Raw genomic sequence first — 14,370 nt, forward strand, 5'->3', positions numbered from 1 at the left:
TAAGAGTTTTTAGGGCTTTTAAAGTGCCAGCAAGTCAGAAAAACACATTATAATAAATACTTTTATTATAGAAAATCCTTAATAAAAACAAATTATCAGTCTAATTAAGACAATACCAGAAACAATTCCTCAACATGTTCACTGTAGTACATGTCCTACTTCTTCAGAAAGATTTATTTCCTATTAGTATATATGAGCATTATCCAAAACGAAATCCTCCTGAAGAAACTTGACATATACAGCGAAACATGTCTAGGAATTGTCTTAATAAGACTGATAATTGTTTTTATTAAGGATTTTATACATTTTCTATAATAAAAAATTGATTTTAATATGCGTTTTCTAACTTGCTGGCACCTTAAAAGCCCTAAAAACTCATGGAAACAATTATTCAAAAAATATGTGTGACTTTAATATATACAAAATAAAAAATGCAAAATAAATAAAACGGTGAAAAAGTCCAAAAATTGTGCTCAAAAGTTCACAGGCATATAAAAAATCCACAAAAGATTGTAGAATTTCATTCATCCAGCGATATAAAGAAATCTTTGAGAGAGTTATGGCGATAGGACAGAACCACAACCAACAGGTGAAGTCACTGCTCACCTTATGGAAAGGCCACTATGGTCAAAATAGGCTTAGGGCCCTTTCACACACGGGAGTCCCGTCGGCGGACTCCATTTTTCTCAGTGGGGGGGGGGGGAATCGATCCGCTGCTGAGCAGGCGGATGGCAGCTCTGTCAGGTCCCACTGTTCTCTATGGGGGAATCGGATGAGAACGGACCGCCTGTCCGTTCTCATCCGATGGACGGATGGAAAATAGGGTTTCCATCCGTCCAGATTTGACGGACCGGATGTCAGCGGACATGTCTCCACTGACATCCAATGCCCCATAGGGATGAATGGGGCATCCGTTCAGATCCACCTGATAAACTGACAGGCGGATCTGAATGGTCCGCAAGTGTGAAAGGGGTCTTAGTCATAAGGAAACTCAAGGGACTGATCCCCTCCTCTGCAGCAGTCTCCCACCCCGGATCACCAGATCGATCCACCAGTCAATCTCTGTGGATATCCAGGATCCTCGCCTCCAATGTTGGAAAATCACTTCTCTGCCGCCACTTCCAGTAATGTCTTTGCGCTACCTCTTCCCGACTCACCTCTTATGCCCCGTACACACACGTGCAGATTATCTGAAGACTTTTGTCTTCAGATTTACCTTTTCTATGTAGTGCAAGGGCCTGCCGGATTGCATACAAATTGAAAGTGTTTAGGTTTGACCTCATTATCTGGTTTTGGTAAGTCTGCAGACAAAAGTCTTCAGATAATCTGCACGTGTGTACGGGGCATTAGAGATGACTTTATTTCGCTGGATGAATTAAAATTATTCTATGCCATTGAACACCATATAACCTATTTTCCATGCATTTTTGATGCAGAAAAAAAAAAAAAAAAAAAAAAAAATTGCGCTGGACTAGCATGTGGTGTAAACAGGCCCCAATACATTTATACTTTATTTCCTGACCAGTGCAGAGTTCCTCTAAGACTCGGTTCACACTAGCCTGACTCCAAAGTCGCACGGCTTGCAATTTTAGAATCCCACTTTGATACGACTTTTTTACACTCTGCGGCATTGAAGTCATATCAAGGTCTGACCAAAATAGTGCAGGAACCTTTTCTAAAGTAGGACAGACTTGTGTAGGATCAGTTAAAGAGTTAAGGTGGCTCTCATAGGAAAAACATTGAATTTCATATGTCGTGCAGCTTGGGGGTCTCACAAGTCGATTCCCATATCACATCTACGTGAACCGAGCCAAAATTGTTATTTTGTACATTTCTAAAACAAACATCGCCAGCAAACATCAGACGATAAATAGTAAATTGCCTTTTAGGATTTGCTTTTTTTTTTTTTTTTTTGTGGTATTTAGATCACATTTTACTTTGATGAATTGATTATTTTATTATCTCATGTGATATTTCCAAAAAAAAATTAGTCATGTGACCTTCATATCGCATGTGGTAACCTTTAGTAAATTGACCCCAATGCCTTTTGTCCCCCAAGACTGCTATAGAAACCCTACACCCCATAACAGCAGGCTCATGGCGATTGGTTCCTGCTATATACACACACACGTTCACCCCAACAAGAGTGTGACAATGACATCAGTTTCTCTGGATCTTGAGTTGCCCATAATCCATTTCAAAGAACCAATTGCTGTTCATACATTTGAGAAAAAGCAATTCAACTCAATATATTTCCACAGCTCATTGACTGCAGAGCCCATAGACTATGAAATATCATATAACCGATTAGTATCATTACTAATAAAAAGACCAACCAACATGATACAGGAGACCCATACCCAAACACAAACAAATTGTTATACTGGCGCAAGAAAAAGAAAGGGAATCCAACAGTTGCTACAATACACAGTGAAAATGTCAAATGCACATATACACATGAAAAGTCCATTAAGAGTCCATATGTATATAAAGTCCTTGGGCACCAAAGGCTGCTCTGCCACAAGTGAGAAGAGAACTTGTAGGGTACTGTAAAAGGAAGACAGGCGCCACTCTAAGTGCAGTAAGGAAAGTTTAATAAGATGAATCAATACACACCAATATACTCCCAATGAGCAGGTAAAAGAAGGCAGTGTATAACATATTGAAAGGTCAGTCCGTGAGGTGGGTTCATCTGGGTGCCACAAACAGTCAATAGTGATCCGCTCTAGCCGATGGATGTTGGCACTTCCTGGATACTGGGGACAGAGAGGTGGACTTTCGGCGACCGGAAGTCCACCTCTGTGTCCCCAGTATCCATAAAGTGCCGACATCCATCGGCTAGAGCGGATCACTATTGACTGTTTGTGGCACCCAGATGAACCCACCTCACGGACTGACCTTTCAATATGTTATACACTGCCTTCTTTTACCTGCTCATTGGGAGTATATTGGTGTGTATTGATTCATCTTATTAAACTTTCCTTACTGCACTTAGAGTGGCGCCTGCCTTCCTTTTACCATACCCAACACAGCAGATGCCACTAAGGCTCCAGCTACACTTGTGTGACTCCAGGTTGCGCTAACTTTGGAGTGCAACTTTGGCTTTGACCAGTGATAATGGACAATTGTTGCACACAAGTTGCATTGTAAAACATTCAGGTACAACTTTCATACAACTTCTGAGGGTTAACATTGAGGTCTATGGTCCCTCAAGTTAAATCACAGTCAGACCAAAGTAGTGCGTGAACTACTTTGAAGTTTCTGCAACTTTAAGTCACGCATATATGAATGGGCATCATTGGAATAGATAAAGAGTGACTTGTCATGCAACATTGATGTCCAAAGTTGCATGACAAGTCGCATAAGTGTGAATGGAGCCCAAGACCCCTTGCACGACTCCAAAGTTGTGCCGACTTTGGCGTGCAACTTGGATACAACTTTGGCTTTGACCAGTTTTAATGGACAACTGTTACACACAAGTTGCATTGTAGAACATTCAGGTATGAGTTTCTGCAACTTCTGAGGGTTAACATTGAAGTCTATGGCCCTCAAGTTGCATGAAAGTAGGACCAAAGTAGTAGTGAATGAACTACTTTGAAGTCGCTGCAATTTTAAGTCCCCCATATATGAATGGGTATAATTGGAAAACATGAGAAATTACTTGTCATGCAACTTTGATGTCCAATGTTACATGACAAGTCGCACAAGTGTGAATGGAGCCTTATGGGCCATACACACTATAAGATTTTCTGAAGACTTTTTCCTTCAGATTTACCTTTTCTATGTAGTGCAAGGGCCTGCCAGTTTGCATACAAATTGAAAGTGTTTAGGTTTGACCTCATATTATATGGTTTTGGGAAGTCTGAAGGAAAAAGTCTTCAGAAAATCTTATAGTGTGTATGGCCCATAAGCGATACTTAAGCTGGCCATACATTATACAACGTTCTTGTTCAATTTCATTTAGATTTACCTTCAACTATGTAGTACAAGGGCATACAAATTTAAAGTCTTTAGGTTAGGCCTCATATTATATGTTTTTTGTAAATCTAAAGGAAAATTGTATAATGTTTAGCCACACTTATATATATATATATATATATATATATATAAAAAAAAAAACAACTGAAATGCAGCATAGGCCTCCAACCCAACAGCCTCACACTCACCTTACACCTTCTGCAAGGTGCACATGAAGAATATTACACCACCTGGGGAAATGTTATTTAAAGCACCCCCAGCTGAGCCTGATTAGCCTCTTATTATCACCATCCAGGTTTGACAGTTCATCATTACCCATTTCTTTGCCTAACCCACAGTCCTTGTGAAGTGGAGCTTCAGCCAAAATTGTTTCTTAAAGCCCCGTACACAAGCATCGAAAATGGGCAGGGAATTTTCGTCCGACGACCGATCTGCCGATTTTCGGCTTGTTAGTATGATGCTTCCGACAACCAACTCCGACTTTTCGGCCAAAAAAAATCTGGTGTGCAGACTATAAAATTTTTGTTGGCCGTCAACATAACGGCCGATTTCCGTGCAGTCAGCACAGATTTCGACAGGGAAAAATCTGATGAGCAAGTCTGGGCATGCTCAGAGAAGAGAGAACACAAAGAAAGCAAATCAACACATGACATCACTTCTGAAGTAGAATTTTGTTGGGCGAGAAAATTCGTGTGCAGTCTAGACACATTCCAACCAACAAAACACCACTCTGGACAAAAGACGGACGATCGGTCGGCCGATAATCGTTGCATGTGTACGGGGCTTAAGCCCCATACACACGATCAGATTATCGAACGATCTTTCGTCCGTTTTTTGTGGCATGCTAGTCTGATGTGGAAAGTGAAGAGGTTATTTTCATACGAATTTTCCCGTACGACAGAATTCTACTTCAGAAGTGATGTCATGTGTTGGATTGCTTTGTATGTGTTCTTTCTTCTCTGAGCATGCCTAGTCTTGCTCTTAAGATTTTTTTCCATCGAAATCTGTACTAATGAGACGAAAATCGGACGTTGTGTTGACGGACGATAAAAATTATATAGCCTGCACATCAGGATTTTTTCGGCCGAAAAGTCTGAGTCGGCTGTCGAAAGCACCATACTAACAATCCGAAAATCGGCAGATCGGTCGTCGGACAAATTTTCTCTACAGATTTTCTTATCGGTGTACGGGCCTTTAGGCCCCTTTGACATAGGTGGACTGTTCAGATCTGCCTGTCCGTTTTTTTGGCGGATCTGAACGGATGCCCCATGCATCTCTATGGGGCATCGGATGTCAGCGGAGACATGTCCGCTGACATCCGATCCGATTCGTCAAATCTGGACGGATGGAAACCCTATTTTCCATCGGTCCAGCGGATCAGTTTGGATGGGATCGGATGAGAACGGACAGACGGTCTGTTCCCATCCGATTCCCCCATAGAGAACCGCAGGGACCTGACAGCTCTGTCTCTGCACACAGAGCGGAGACAGAGCTGCCATCCGCCTGTTCAACGGCGGATCGATCCCCCGCTGAGAAAAACAGAGTCGCCGACGGACTCCCCTGTGTGAGAGGGCCTTAGGGTCCTTTCACACGGGTTTTCCGCTTGGCGGACTCTGTTTTGCTCAGCGAGGGATCGATCCGCCGATCCCCCGCTGAACAGGTGGATGACAGGTCCGTGTCCGCTCACTTTGCAGAGACGGACCTGTCAGATCCCAGCTCTCCTCTTTGGGAGATTGGACGATAACGGACCGCCTGTCCGTTTTCATCCGATCCCATCTGATCCGATCCTCCATCCCTCTGGATTTCACGGACAGGATTGGATCGGATAGCAGCGGGTGTCAGCGGACATGTCTCCTCTGACATCCGCCACTCCATAGGGATGCATGGAGCATCTGATCAGGTCTGCCTGAAAAACTGACAGATCGGATCGGAAAGCCCGTGTGAAAGGGGCCTAATAGAGAGCAGAAAAAATAGAATCCCCAGCAAGTTTTTACTGCCATATCTGTTGGGTAAATTTCTCCTCACTTCCTGTGTGGTCACCAGGAGAGAAAATGAGAAAACATCTTGGAGACACAGACGGCAGGTGTCCCTGTTAAGATATTCCTTAAGTTCCTGCACCCATGCTGACCTTCCAACAGCACTCCTCTCCTCATCATCTCTCTGTTGTCTTATTACATCTGAGTCTAGTAGTTATTGACCCCCAGGTGTCTGCTTAACCACTTTAAGACCGGGCCTATTTTTGACACCCCGTGTTTAAAAGCTAAAATCAAGGTTTTTTTGCTAGAACCCCCAAATAATATATATATATTTTTTTAGCAGAGACCCTAGAGAATAAAATGGAGATCGTTGCAATATTTTTTATCACACTGTATTTGCGCAGTAGTCTTCCAAACCCAATTTTTTTGGAACAAATTCACTTTATTGAATTAAAAAAATAGGAAAACAGTAACGTTAGCCCAATATTTTTCCATAATGTGAAAGATAATGTTACGCCAAGTAAATAGATACCCAACATGTTATGCTTCAAAATTGCGCACGCTCGCGGAATGGCGACAGACACTGGTACTTAAAAATCTCCAGAGGAGGTCTGGGGCTCAAATTATTGCTCTCGCTCTAACGATCGCAGGGATACCTCACATGTGTGGTTTGAATGCCGTTTACATATGTGGGCGGGACTTGCTTATGCATTCGCTTCTGCGCGCGAGCTTAGGGCTCTTTAACCACTTTACCACCGGAGGATTTTGCTGTCTTACGTCCAGGCCACTTTTTGCGATTCGGCGCTGTGCGATTTTAACTGACAATTGCGCGGTCGTGCGACGCTGTACCCAAACAAAATTTACGTCCTTTTTTTCCCACAAACAGTGCTTTCTTTTGGTGGTATTTGATCACCTGTGCAATTTTTACTTTTTGCGCTATAAACAATAAAATAGCGTTTATTTTGAAAAAATAACAATATTTTTAACATTTTTTTATATGAAATTCCCCCCCCCCCCCCCCCCAAAAAAAATGTAAAAATCTAAATTTTTTAAAATTTTTGGCCAATTTGTTTTCTGCTACCTATGTTTGGTAAAAAAAAATCACAGTAAGCGTATTTTGATTGGTTTGCGCAAACGTTATTGCGTTTACTAACTAAGGGAAAGATTTCTGTCATTTTTAGTGTTTTTTTTTTTAACGCGTAATGGCGGCGATCTGCGATTTTTTTTTTGCAGGACTGCGACATTGCGGCGGACAGATCGGACCCCTAACTGACATTTTTGATACTTTTGGGGGTACCAGTGACATTACTACAGTAATCAGTGCTATATATATGCACTGTTACTGTAAAAATGACACTGGCAGGGAAGGGGTTCATTTTATTGGAGAGGGAGGGGTTAATGTATGCCTGGTGCTTACTAACGTGTGTGTGGGGGGGGGGGGGTGACTGTGTGAGCTGAACACTCCGATCTGTCACTCCCTGTCACTTAGGAGATCCGCCCGCTCTGTTTACACAAGCGGGCGGATCTCCAAACTAGATTCCCCCCGACGATCGGGGAAGAGCGGCGGCGATCGCCGCTGCTCCTACCCCTGGCCCGACTCCCGCTGTGACTGAACACAGCGGGAGCGAGCCTCCGGCGGCGCATGCGCGCCGCCCACAAGGGGCGGAGTCCAGCGACGTAGGTCTACGTCGCTGGACGATAACGAGCCACATTGCTGCAGTAGCAGCAATGTGAGCGGAGGCAAAGTGGTTAATTATTTTTTTTTACTATTTATTATTTTATACACAGTTTTTTTTATTTTAATTTTTGATCATTTTTATTCCTGTTACAAGGAACGGAAACTTCCCTTGTAATAGAAATAGGCATGAAAGGTCCTCTTTAGGGCTGTTTCACACACATGTGTCCGTCAAACGGACTCCGCTTTTCTCAGCGGGGGATCAATCCGCCTATCCCCTGCTGAGCAGGAGAATGACAGCTGTTCTCCGCACTGTGTGCGGAGACACAGCTGTCACAGCCCCATACATCTCTATGGGGGAATCGGATGGGAACGGACTGTCGGTCCGTTCGCATCCGATCTCATCCGCTGGACGGATGGAAAATAGGGTTTCCATCCGTTCAGATTTGACTGATCGGATCTGATGTCAGTGGACATGTCTCCGCTGACATCCGATGCCCCATAGGGTTGCATGGGGGACCGTTCAGATCCGCCAAAAAAAAAACGAACAGGCGGATCTGAACGGTTTGCCTGTGTGAAAGGGGCCTTATTGTGAGATCTGGGGTCAAAAAGACCTCAGGCCTCACAACTACACTAAAAAAGAAAGAAAAAATTGTTGAAAAAAAATCAGCCCTTTAAACCGGTTGCTAGGCAACAACGTTTGACGTTGCTCCGGTCCTCCAAGACCATAAAGTCGAGTGGGGGCCATCTTGCCCTCACTCGACTTTCTGTGTTGTGAGGAGCGGGGACCGGATCTTTTTCCCCGCTCCCGGCGGGTCCGGTAAGAGGGGAAAGGGGCACCTCTTCCGCCGCACCATAAGGGTGATCTCGCAGCAAATCCGCCGCTGGGACCACCCTTATCTTAAAGAGGACCCGCCCGCTGTTTAAAAAAAATACGGGGGTTATGGCAGCTATCTGCTGCCGTAACCCAGGTATTTAGCGTCAAAGGACCGACGTATAATGACGAATAAGTGGTTAAAGCGCACCTGTCATAATGGAAGTATGGGGGCTGCCATTGTTGACCTCCTTGTGAAAATGCTACTTTTAGGCCCCTTTCATGCTTGTGCGACTTGTCTTGCAACTTGGGACTGCAAAGTCACATGACAAGTCGTACCCCATGATTTACAATGAGTACCATTTATATCTGTGCGACTTCAAAGTAGTCCCTGCACTATTTTTGTCCGACTTTGATGCAACTTGAGGTCCATAGAACTCAAGATTACACAGGCATTGCTTCAAATCGCGTGACTTTCAGGACGTATGCTATGAAAGGGGCCTTATGGCAACTATTTCAAATCCCTGGCTTAACACTTTGGGGTAAATTTACTAAAACTGGAGCACTCAGTCTGGTGCAGATGAGCATGGTAGCTAATCAGCTTCTAACCTTAGATTTTTCTATTAGGCTTTGGCAATAAAACCTGGCAGCTGATTGGTTTCTATGCAGAAGCGAGCCTGATTTTGCACTCTCAAGTTTTAGTAAATAAACCCCTTTGAGTCACTTACTATGAGAAATAAAGGAAAATCTGTTTTTGTTTTTCATCTTGGATAGAGTAAGAGAGGGTTATTACCCCTGTCAGGTTCCATTTTGCCTTCTGCGTCCCGTTGGGGAGATTTCCATTCCTGTCCCATAGCCAAACAGGAAGTGAGAGAAAATCCCTCCTATTTAGGAACACAGGTCTCTGTGTTGTTTTCACAAGCCCAAGCCCCCCCCCCCCCCCACAGTTAGAAAACACTCTCCTAGGCTCACATTTAACTCTTTGATTGCCCCTGGGTTAAAGCGGAGTTCCACCCAAAAGTGGAACTTCCGCTTTAGGGAGTCCTGACCCCCCGACATGCCACATTTGGCATGTCATTTTTTTGGGGGGGGAGCGGGTACCTAGTTTTGACAGGTACCCGCTCCCACTTCTGCTCGGAGCGCCGCGGCGCCCTGAGCGGAAGTTCTCCTCTCCCCCTCCCTCCCTGCAATCTTCTGGGACACGTCAGAGGTCCCAGAAGATTGCCGGCCAATCACGGCGCGCAGCGCGACTCGCGCATGCGCAGTGGGTACCCGGCTGTGAAGCCGCAAACTGTAACAGCCGGGTGCCCACAGCAGTGATGCCGGCGCCGAGGGAGAGGATCGAGGCTTCCGGCGGCCGCATCGCTGGACCGTTGGACAGGTGAGTAAATGGCTGGAACTCCGCTTTAACCCCTTTCCCTGCCAGTGTCATTATTACAGTAACAGTGCATATTTTTAGCACTGATTACTGTAGTAATGTCACTGGTCCCCCCAAAAGTGTCAAAAATGTCAGTTAGGGGTCCAATCTGTCCACCGCAATGTCGCAGTCACGCCGCAATGTCACAGTTTCTGCTTGGATTCAATAGAGTGGAAAAACCACTTACTGTGACCGAGCAAAGATGGCCATTTAGCCACTTCCGGTCCATCGGCAAGATGGTCATTTGGTTACTTCCGGTTGTGGCGTAATCTTTTACACCTGCAGATACGGGACACCAAGGTATTTATATAATCAGGTTGGATGTCGATGCCAAATGACCCTGTGACCACGTCCACTAGGACGAAACATGCCAAGGCACTCTTGGCATTTGACGTCCCTGCTGCTGTTCGATTCCAGGTCGCCAACAGTGAGTTTTATGTAATTTTTGCTGTTTTAACTCGATGTATGTACTGTCCCTTAATAAACATACTACATGATGATTCCACTTCTGGGTTCTGTTTGAGCTCTTTTACTTCTAGTTGGATACTGGTGTGGTGGTTCAGCTGAGGTTCATTCCTTTCCGTTGGCATCCAGAGATATTCCTGGCTTGTTACGTATAACGCACTTGCGCTACTGTGATGGTAGAAACATCATCTGCTGAGTGTTTAATCTCTCTGGTGGTGGCGGTGTTTCTTGATTGATCTACTGTTTGCACCTTCCATTGACGGATCTGATGCTTATGATCTTTGTATGAAAAAAGAGAGGTAGTATACCTCACAGTTCAGCGCTTGCAAATAATCAGTTGTAGTAAATGAACAAATAAACATATAATAATCGAAGTTGTGCAATAAATATGTGATTAGCACGGTGTACTGAAGTGTATTTTTAAAGGGAGATTGTGTAAATAGGCATATATATATATATTGAGTGGGTGCTGGACACTCAAGTGAACTGTGATAAATGACAAAAAAGAGCAGATTGGATATTGGGACTTTTAAGGTGCTGATAATTATTAAATAATGGAGAAGAAATAATTTTTTGTAAAAACAGTTAGACCTATTTTATTAAGGACAATAGTACAAACATGAACATGAATTCTTTTAAAATGTATAAAAGAAAGGAGAAAGCACTTGATTATGTCTGCTAAACATGTTTCGCCATCTTGTAGTGGCTTCTTCAGGAGACTGACAAACATCTTTCACAAGTAAACATTCTATATTTAACCACTTAAGCCCCGGAGGATTTTCCTGCTAAACGACCAGGGGGTATTTTGCGATTCGGCACTGCGTGACTTTAACGGACAATTGCGCGGTCGTGCGACGTTGTACCTAAACGAATTTGACGTCCTTTTTTTCCCACAAACAGAGCTTTCTTTTGGTGGTATTTGATCACCCGTGCGATTTTTACTTTTTGCGCTATAAACAAAAAAAGAGCGTACATTTTGCAAAAATAACAATATTTTTCACATTTTTTTATATGAAATTCCCCCCCAAAAAAATGTAAAAATCAAAATTTTTTTAAATTTTCAGCCAATTTGTTTTATGCTACCTATGTTTGGTAAAAAAAAAATCACAAAAAGCGTATTTTGATTGGTTTGCGCAAAAGTTATCGCGTTTACTAACAAAGGGAAAGATTTTTGTCATTTTTGTTGTTTTTTTTTTTAACGTGTAATGGCGGCGATCTGCGATTTTTTTTGCGGTACTGCGACATTGGGGCGGACAGATCGGACCCTTGACTGACATTTTTGACACTTTTGGGGTTATCAGTGACATTTCTACAGTAATCAGTGCTATACATATGCACTGTTACTGTAAAAATACACTGGTAGTGAAGGGGTTAACTTTATTTGGGAGGGAGGGGCTGTGTGTGTCCCTAGGGGCGTGCTTTCTACTGTGATTGGCTGTGGCTTGAGCTGTAAGGACACTGATCAACGGATCTACATACTAGATCCGAGTGATCAGTGTCTTTACACCGAGGAGAATGACAGGTGGCTTGTTTACACAAGCTGCCTGACTTTCTCCCTCTCCCCCGCCGATCGCCGAGTGACCGGCGGACATCGGGTCCGCTGGTCACACGCGCGGGGGGGGTCCGTGACCGCGTGGGAGAGCGCCTCCGCGGGCGCGCGCTCGCTCCCCAGAGCCTCACAGGCGAGCGACGTAGACCTACGTCACTCTGCCTGTGAGGGGCTGACTGCCGCAGTAAATATACTGTGAGCAGTCGGCAAGCGGTTAATGAGAAATATTATGAGAAATATCGAAAACATATATATATATATATTGAGTGACAACTGTCAAACAAATATAATAGTCACAATATTCATAGAATTTTTATAAGAGCTATGAAACAACATACCTCAAATAACTGAACTTAGCCCATACATGGAAGAAGTTGTGGATGGAAAATGCCCTTAGATAGAAGATAGAGTCAACCGCTAAAACATGCATCACACCATAGAGGAGGAACGAGCCAAGCAACAGGGAAAGCTGGTGTTAATACACAAGAGGATTCTTGAATTCATATAAGACAATTCTAAAGAGGGCTCAGATAACACATAACATAAAAATATGTATCTAGTTATATTTACCCTTCAAATCCGAAATTTTGGATTAATAGGACAAGATTATGTGCCCCAAGAGAGTGTAGCTGGTATAATGTCCCCTGGAGATTATCACGATAGGACAGGAGATCCCCCCGAATGGGATTCCACTATATTTCAAATAGACAAAGGAAATAGAGAGAGGGAGCATTCAGCAAGCAGAAGGTAATGCTGTGATAGAAGCAAAAAAAGAAAAGGGAGATAAGACCGAATTACCTTATCCCTGGTTAGCTTGACAAATCAAGCACGCACAATTTGATCAAAGATAGAGTCAAACTCTCATGATGGAAATCATCCAAAGGAGCCAGGTGATAGATGACACAGATACCACAAACAAATGGAAACAAAATCACTATCAGCAGTGGTAGCAACCAATAATGAATAAAAAAAATACAAATAAAAATCAAATAAATGTTCCACACACGTACTATGTCTGGAGGAAATAATATGCAATGTTCATTAAACTGTGACAAGTCCAATCACTAGGATACCAGGCAAAGCAAATGATGCAATGGTACAAATATATTACTAATGGAAAAAAGGGGTCCACAGGTCAGCAATAAGTCCACCTAAACTTGACCATTGTGAACATATGATGACAAGCCGGGCTGGAGATCAGAGTACAGAACCGGCTCCCAGGGGAAGGAGGTGAGATGCTGAGGGTAATGATGAAAAGGCACCACCGTGTGTTTAGGGTGGTGTGTTAGGAAAACTCCCCAGAGATGCTGGATCCCCTCTTGCCCTACAGCGAGGGGGATCAGTCAGGCTTGGGGTATGTGGAAGGTGGAGTGTTGGCAGCTTTAGGGCTTGTGTCTGTCTCCGAGGAGGAACAGGAACCTAGAAACAGGAAAGGACCGAAGGAGATTTTGAGCGCACCCTTGGTGGAGGAGACCACCCCAAGCCTGACTGATCCCCCCTTACCGTAGGGCAAGAGGGGATCCACCATCACTGTTCCTAGTGTGCTACACTTTTTGTTTTATATATGTTTTACTAAGAGATATACAGAAAGAAAACAGGTGCCTCTGAGTGTAGATTATAAATAATGTAATAATAAAAGGAAGGAATAAAACTCTCATAAAGGATATGTAAACAGGCACATAAGGATCTCCGGTGATCAGAGTCTGCATCGGGCCGCCTTCTGGGTCATGTGATGCCGCTCGTAGCACTGTCTTGGCCAGCAGGGTGTGGAAGTGTTGTTGGATGACGGAACCAAGGGCTGAAACACAGGCTGGACCACAGTGTCTTCTGTGCGGGTGTCACTGCAGTGCTGTATCTAGGCCTAGGCCGACAAGGCCCAGGCCTAGGGCGGCACTTTGCGGGGGGGCGGCAAAAAAGCCGCCCCCCCCCTGCACGAAACCCCCCCCCAACCCGTACTCCCGGGTAGCGGCAACGCTCTGCTGCCTTCCGCCGCCCACGGCCGCCTGCCGCACACAAGCAGTCCCAGGCGGTCGGCGGCTTGAAGAAGACTACAGATTTGCCTTTCACTGAAGGCAGCTGAAAGGGCGGCGACGGCGGCGTACTTTTCCAGGGGGGAGGGAGGGGAGGGACAGTGCCACCCCCATAGATGCTGGTAACTTCACCTAATTTAGGTGGTGGGGCGGAGCCTAATTCTCCACCCACCCTCCTCCGTGCGGCCGCCATCCCTGCACATGATCCTGGGGCTGCCCTGCACAGTGCAACTGACTGTGCGTGTTGGACGAGGGGAGAGAGCAGGGGATAGAGAGCAGAGGAGAACCCGGGAACCCCCAGGACAGCAGGAGCCAGTAGCAGGTACTGTAAATGAACCTAAATTAAAACTGTGCTCTGCACTGACTGCAGTACATACATTTTAACAGAATGTGAACTGTTTAATGATCTTGCATTGTGATTTTATCATGTACAAAGTGTTTCATGCATGCTAAAATCAATGAAAAA

Source organism: Pelophylax lessonae (assembly GCF_965119305.1).
Source record: "Pelophylax lessonae genome assembly, chromosome: 9".
Taxonomy (NCBI): Eukaryota; Metazoa; Chordata; class Amphibia; order Anura; family Ranidae; genus Pelophylax; species Pelophylax lessonae.